Here is a 7970-nt window from a genome sequence, read left to right as displayed (position 1 = left end):
GCACCGTCTCTGAGCTCCTTCCAATGCAATTATAGTCTTTCCTAAATAGAAAGACCAAACCTTGACACAATGTTCCAGTTGTGGTCTCACCAAGACCCGAGACAGCTGGAGTAAGACTAGTCCCCTTTCAACAACCAGCAATGTTCCCATTTCCCTTCTGAACCACTTGATCTTTGCCGGTTGTGGTCATTGCTAGAAAGGATATTAAATGTTGCCCATCCCTATTTGCCCCTGAGCTAAGCAACCTGCCAGACCATGGGGCAGACAAGAATCAATCACATTGCTCTGGGGCTGGAGAACAGAGTTTTTAAATTCATTAATATAATGTGGACATTGCCGACTGGACTAGTAATATTGTCTGTCCCTAGTTGCCCCTTGAGAAGATGGTAGTGAACTGCCTTCTTGAACTACTGCAATCCATGATGGTCTAGTGGTATTCTTGCTGGACTATTACTCTTGAGAGCCCTTCTTCTTTCCTGAAGAAGGGCTCATGCCCGAAACGTCAATTCTCCTGCTCCTTGGATGCTGCCTGACCTGCTGCGCTTTTCCAGCAACACATTTTCAGCTTTGATCTCTAGCAGCTGCAGTCCTCACTTTCTCCTATTACTCTTGAGACCCAAATAACATTCTGGGGACCCAGTTTCAAATCCCACCACAGCCAATGAAACTTGAATCTAATTTTTTTTAATCTGAAATTAAGAGTCGAATGGTGACCATAAATCCATTGCTGATTATCAGGGAAAGCCCATTAGGGTTCACCAATGCCGTTAGGGAAAGAGATCTGCCATCTTTACCTGGTCTGGTCCACACATGACTGCAGATCCACAGAAATGTGGGTGACTCTTTAGTTAGGGAGGGGCAATAAATGCTGGCCTAGCCAGTCACTACCCTTATCCCACGAATGAATTTGAAAAAACTCAAGGGGTTGCCAAGGTTGGAGTGCTTGAGCAACAGGGAGAGGCTGAATAGACTGGGGCTGTTTTCCCTGGAGCATCGGAGGCTGAGGGTTGACCTTATAGATTTTTATAAAATCATGAGGGACATGGATAGGGTAAATAGACAAGGTCTTTTCCCTGAAGTGTGGGAATCCAAAACTAGAAAACCTATGTTTAGCATGAGAGGGGAAAAACTTAAAAGGGACCTAAGGGGCAACTTTTTCACGCAGAGGGTGGTGCATGTAAAGAATGAGCTGCCAGAGGAAGTGGTGGAGGCTGGTACAATTACAGCATTTAAAAGGCATCTGGATGTGTATATGAATAGGAAGGGTTTGGAGGGATATGGGCCGGGTGCTGGCAGGTGGGACTAGATTAGGTTGGGATACTGGCATGGATGAGTTGGACCAAAAGGTTTGTTTCCATGTTGTACACCTCTATGACTGCCTGAGGCAAAAAAGAAGGGAATCCTGGGAAGAACAGTGAGGATCCCATAATTCAAGGAAGTCCAGAATTATCTTCAGGGAGCCTCTGGGCAGACATGAATGTGGAAGCTTTGATCAGTGTGTTTTCAGAATGCAGGAAACTAGGTGGAGTGGGAAACAGCAAGGAGGACAGCTTTAGTCTGGAGGATAGTATGGTTGGGATACTGGCTTTATTACATACAAGCTGAAAATGGACTTCTTCAGAACTTATGCCCGAAACGTTGATTCTCCTGTTCCTTGGATGCTGCCTGACCTGCTGTGCTTTTCCAGCAACACATTTTCAGCTCTGATCTCCAGCATCTGCAGTCCTCACTTTCTCCTTTATTAAATACAAGTGCAGGGAGGTTATGATGGAGCAGTATATAACATTAGTTAGTCCACAGCTGGAATACTGTGTGCAGTTCTGGTCACCACACTATGGGAAGGACGTGATTGCACAAGAGAAGGTGCAGAGGATGTTGCCTGGGACACAATGACTCAGCTATAGAGAGAGACTGGGATTTTTCCCCTGGAGCAGGAAATGGGAATCAGACTGAGATGTACAAGGTCCTGAGGGGCACAGCCAGGGTAGGTAGGGAGAAACCTTCCCCTGGAATAGAGGGGTTTTAACAGCAGAAGGTGCAGGGGTAGAGGCAGCCCATCGGGTGTGCTCCACTGAGGGAAGGGAAGGAGGACGAGATTCCGAAGGGTCTGAGGAGAAAGGTTTTCACCCAGAGGGTGGGGGAAGGGGCGGTTGCTGTCTGGAACTCACTGCCTGAAAGGGTGATAAAGGCAAGAAATCTCAAAAACAATCCAGAAGCAATCACTTGAAACACCACAGAATACAAGGTCAGTGGTTGCTGGAAAATGCAATGAGATTAGATTGATGTTTGGTGCCCGCATAGATTCCATGGGCTGAAGGGTCCCTTTCCATGTTGTAAAATCTCAAGCCTTGGGGAACAGCGAGCTGTCCTTTCTGTGTTTTTTTTTGGTCATCGTATTGTCAGTGTTAAACATTCTGTGACATATTTACAGCACTGAACTACACAGCCTCTCCATTCTCATCAAACTTTGTAAAATGAAGGAGGAACAACCTTTTGCCAGACTTGTGTTCGTCTGGCACACCCTCAGTCATAATTATACTCTTGTTTAATGCAATTGCCTAGGTTTTAATCAGCAGAGGAGTCATTTATTATCTTCAGCACTCCTTTCAGCGAGGAAGCCAGGGCTTAGCTGAGCTTTGTGGAAAATATGAGCTCAAACTCCCATTATTTCATGACTAATGATTCATCCACAGCCCATCAATGTTTACACAAACACAGAACTTGGATTACTGTGTCCATGTGCTGCTTTCTCCCTCGTTTTCTCTCACTTCCCCTTCCCTTGGGGAAACTAGCTGCCCGCTTTGCACTGTTGGATTTTCTGCTCCAGTCAATGAGTGCCCCTCTTTCTTCTTCCCTCTTCCAATTTGTTAATGAAATCCCAGTGGGATTAAAGGGACAGGGAGCAGCTGGGTATGAGATTAGTGGAGGGAGTAGATTGCCAAGATTGGTGGTAAAATGACAATTCTCAGGGTTTTTCTCCTGGGACCTTTTAGGAGGGTAGTACAAACTACAAGGGAGGATTGCAGATGCAAACAGGCACACGGCAGATTCACTGCAGGGAGATTTGCAGGCAGGCTTTGGAGAAAGAGCGGGTATGTGAGACAGATTGGACAAAGAGCTAGTACCAGATACAGTGGGCAGAATGGCCTCCTTGTGCACTGCAACATGACTCCATGACCACTCATTTTCCACGTCACTGTTTGTTGCTGTCTGCCCTCTTGACATCAGCCAGCTGCCTTATGAACAGCTGGTTCACGATGCAGAGAGACCTCAGCAGAGTGGGTTCGATTCCCCCACTCACTGAGAAAGTTCCTACCCCCTCCAGCTGTCCCCTCGCCTGAGGCATAGTGACCCTCAGGTTAAACTCAGCACCAGTTGTCTCTCTCTCTCTGTAATGAGACAGCAGCTTATGGGCTGTGGAGACTGTACCTTTATCTGGATGTAATTTGATGTAAGATGGTTGTTGGGGAATGAATGGGATTAAGGATAGTGCTCAGTGTATCCCCTCGGTTAGAATTTCCAGCCCCATTTAATAGTACAATATTGGGCAAGTAGGTAGCAGGGTAAAGCTACTGTTGCCCCTGACCTTACAGCCTTGTTTTCTTGGATTGTTTCCAACTTTGCTTTTTAATGTTTCTTAACTCCCAGTTTTGCTGTCCCTGCCCTTAGTTCCTTCCTGTACCTCTTTTTATCTGGATTTACACAGGTTCCTGTTGCCTGTCTGCGTGTTTTAATTACCCTCTGATCTTTTATTTTCTCTATTTCCCTGCCAGCTGTCATTGGCACAGTGCCGTGACATATTGGACTATCCAGGCATTGGCTAACAACTGGCAAGTAACATTCGTGCCATACAAATGTCAGGCAATGACCATCTCCACTAAAAGGCAATCTAACCACCATCCCTTGACATTCAATGATCACTGAATCCCTCCTATTATCAACAGCCTGGAGGTTACCATTGATCAGAAACTCAATTGGACTAGCCATATAAATACAGTGGTTAAAAGGGGAGGTCAGAGGCTAAGAATCCTGCAGCGAGTAACTCACCTCCTGACTCCCCAAACCCTATCCCACCATCTACAAAGCACAAGTCAGGAGGGTGAGGGAATACTCCCCACTTGCCCTGGACGTGGGCAGCTTCAACAACACTCAAGAAGGTCAACACCATCCAGGACAAAGCAGCCCCTGCTTGATTGGCACTATATCCACAAACAACCCCTCCCTTCACCCCCGACGGTCAGTTGCAGCAGTGTGTACCATCCACAAGATGCCCTGCAGAAACTCACCAAAGATCCTCAAATGGTGCCTTCCAAACACATGACCATTTCCATCTGGAAGGACAAGGACAGTCGATATATAGAAACACCATATCCTGCAAGTCCTCCTTCAAGCCACTCACCAACACAACTTGGAAATAGGTCGCCATTCCTTCAGTGTCGCTGGATCACAATCCAAGAATTCCTACCCTAAGGGCATGCAGCACATGGACTGTCAAAAAGACAGCTTACTACCAACTTCTCAACAGCAACTAGGGAGTGGCTAATAAATGCTTGGCCCAGCCAGTGACACCCCGAATTAATGAAAAAGAACTTAAAAACTCCATGACAAAGGAGACTATATTCTCTTCTCCATAGTCTAGATCTACAATGGCTCCTGAACCAGGCACAGGGCAGAGATGTGCTGAGACCCTGTCAATAATCTCAATACTGCCATCGACTGCTCCCTGGCATCTCATCACCAGCTTCCCCAGGGCATGGTGCCCTCAGTAACACACATATCCCATTCCGAACCAGAGAAATTATCAGAAAAAATCATGAGGGGGCATGGATTAAGGTCATGAAAATCTGATTCTTCAGTGACCCTCACTTTCACTTGAATACTCCCACCCCCTCCCCCACCATGAGATGGTCTCCCCCACCTCCCCCAGCCCTCCTCCCCTGTTCTTTCTCCTCTGGGTGCCCCTCTGGCATGGGATGACTTGGTGCTATGGCTTTTGTGACCTCTCCCTATAGTTGGAGAGTACATACCACGTTTGTGCCAGAGAATAACTCTATTGTAAACAAACAAAGGAAAGAGGGATACATGTATCACTGGTGATCCCTCACAGATGAGGATGACTCTCCCCCACTCTCAGGGTAAGTCTGTAGGTGGCTGGACAGATCGATGGGCTCTGTTATACTCGGGGCATGGGATGATCATAGGAAGGGGGTGGGTGCGGCGTTGGTGTGGCAGTGCGGTCCTTTCCCCTGGATTCCACTTTTTCCCAACAGCAAATCTCCAGTTTCCCGACGCCTTCTCGGATGCTCCTCCTCTACTCTGGACTGTCTCAGGTCAGTGATTCCCAGGTTTCTGTGGGAATGCCGCATTTCCCCAATGAGGCCTTCCAGAATCCACCTGGGACTTGCCTGCAGTTTCAGAGCTGGGAGGAGAGCAATTGCTTGGGGAATCTCGTATCGGTCATGGGGACAATGTGCCCAGCCCATCGCAGCCGATCAAGCAGGGGGTCAGTGCCTCGATGCTGGGGATGTTGGCCTTGTCAAGGACACTGGTGTTGGTGTGTCTGTCTTCCCAGCGGATTTGCAGCATCTTGCGCAGGCAGCGTTGGTGGGACTGCTCCAGCACCTTGAGGTCCCTGTTGTAGACAGTCGATGTCTCAGAGAGATACAGGAGTGTGGGAACCACCACAGCTCTGTGTAAACTATGAACCTGGTGTCGGATCGGATGTTGTTGTCGTCAGGCAGCTGAAGGCTGTGCTCACACACTGAAGGAGGTGCTGGATCTCTTCATCAATAACTGCTTTGGCTGACAGGACACTCCCGCGGTTTTGGAAGTGGCCAATGTTCTCTAGGATGTTGATGATTGAGGGCTTCACTCCACAGTTTTGGGCCAGGTTGCTGATGGATGTTGTGGATGCTCAGGGTGAGACCCAGGTTCTCTTATGTCTCCATAAATCTGCTGACAATACTCTGGAGTATATCCTCTGAGATTGCACACACACGCAACTATCACCTGCGTACTGCCGCTCAATGACACATGATACTTCAATGGCCAACGCATCACTCTCAATAACTTATACACCATTCCTTTTTTTCAATTTCCCATTCACATGCAAACAGAAAGATACAAGACTTAAATACAATGGGTGGGAAGGGAAAATCCATACAGAGAAGCATAGTTCGGGCTCCAGTCTGGATCACAAACTTCGATGAGGTATTTTCTTTTAGTTTTCTCTCAACTCCTTCTGATAATGATGTAAGGTCGTGGGTAGACTGATTCTTGGGGGAGTCTTTCATTCACTCTTGAGGATTTGTTCTTCCGTGTCCCTGAAGATGGTCTCTTCCTGCCTTTTTCCTTTCAATAGGGCATCTGCAGAGAAAGCAGTTTGCAGGGAAGTAGTGAATTCTTTGAGGAAAGGTTGCTGGAACCCGAAACATTAACTTCTGCTTTCTCTCTCTCCACAGATGCTACCTGTTGAGTTTCTCCAGCAATTTCTGATTTCGTTTCAGCTGGTATGGGGAGAGCTGGAAGGACAACAGTTCTGTGGGAAATAGAGTTGAGGGAGCAGGAGATGGGTCTCATGGATGGACCGAGCCTAGAAAGAGTGTGAAGGAAGTCAGGAGAATATCTAGGGAGGATATGGTATGGGGCAGGGGTGACCTAGCAGGCAGTGTCAGAGGCTGCTGAATGAATGGTCTCCAATGCGGTGAAATCGATGGATTCCTTGCATGTATTGATGAATGGGGAGGGGAGGGTGAGTATTGGAGGATCCAAGAGGACATTAACTGGGGATTCAGCTGAGTCCCTATCAATAAACCAAGTCTGAAAATGTGCTTGTTGAATTTGGAGATCTACGCTTGTAATGCACAGCTCTGTCAATAAGTATAGAGCGAGGCAAAGATTGGCTCCAGTTGATTTTTTGTTGCCTTTTCTTTCTGGAAAGGATAGCTTTAAGGGAATTAGTCCCCCCCCCCCCCACCCCCATCCCTCCCCATTTTGGGAACCCATTGCAAATCATCCAAACTCTGATATCAGTCAATTTTCGACTCTTGAAAGAACAATAGCTGCTCTAAGCTGAATGTTGCTTTCACATATTCATTACTTTGTAAAACTTTATTAGTGACTGATTAATTTTATACATGTGTGCTCCAGCCCAATGCTTACAGTTAAATAACAAATAAGTGTAGCAGAGCTGGTCAAACAAATAATCGCAAACTGATTGCAACCTTATGAACGCCAGGATTTTGAAAGTACATCAGGCAGTTCCATTCTTTCAATAGAGCAATGACAGATCTAAAAGCAAAATGTGCAGTCGAGCTGAGATGAAGTGTGCATTTCATTAATCTGTTGTTGACTGACGAAAGAATATTGCTCAGGGCAATGGGAAAACCAATTCTCTTCTTCTGTGGGATCCTTAATATGTAGCTGCATGATTTAATATTGGCCTTCTGTGATGACAATTCCCCTGATCATGCAGCACTCCCTCAGTTTTGCATTGCAATGTCAGCTCTGTGATCTCTGAGCCTCAGGATCAGTGGAGATCTGGCACACAGCCCAATGTGTGAGCCAGGGTGTCTTTCAAGGCCCCATGTAAGTCTTGACCTTCATGGGAATCATGGGAAGTTGACTTTCCAATGTCCACTCTGCAAAGGTCTCCAATTCTGAGTTAAAGTCAGACAGTTTCTCAAGACTCATCTGATTAACTATCTGACAGAAACATTTGATTTGAATTCCTGAGGGACTGGAGAATTGGCTGTAAAATCATTACAGCCAACTCCTACCAAGCCATGACCCCATTCCTCCCAAATACTCCCCGTAATGCTGCTACCTCATGAGAGAGAGGTAGGTAACTGGTGGTGGTTTAACTGGAGGTCACCACACCTCAGGCAAGGCTGAGAAGACAGGATCATTAACAGAGGCCTCAGTTGAAACAGGGATTGAAGCCACGCTGTGGGTGTCGCTCTGCCTGGCAA

The sequence above is a fragment of the Chiloscyllium punctatum genome, chromosome 30 (genome assembly GCF_047496795.1).
Source record: "Chiloscyllium punctatum isolate Juve2018m chromosome 30, sChiPun1.3, whole genome shotgun sequence".
NCBI lineage: Eukaryota > Metazoa > Chordata > Chondrichthyes > Orectolobiformes > Hemiscylliidae > Chiloscyllium > Chiloscyllium punctatum.
Note: the sequence above shows the minus strand (reverse complement) of the source record.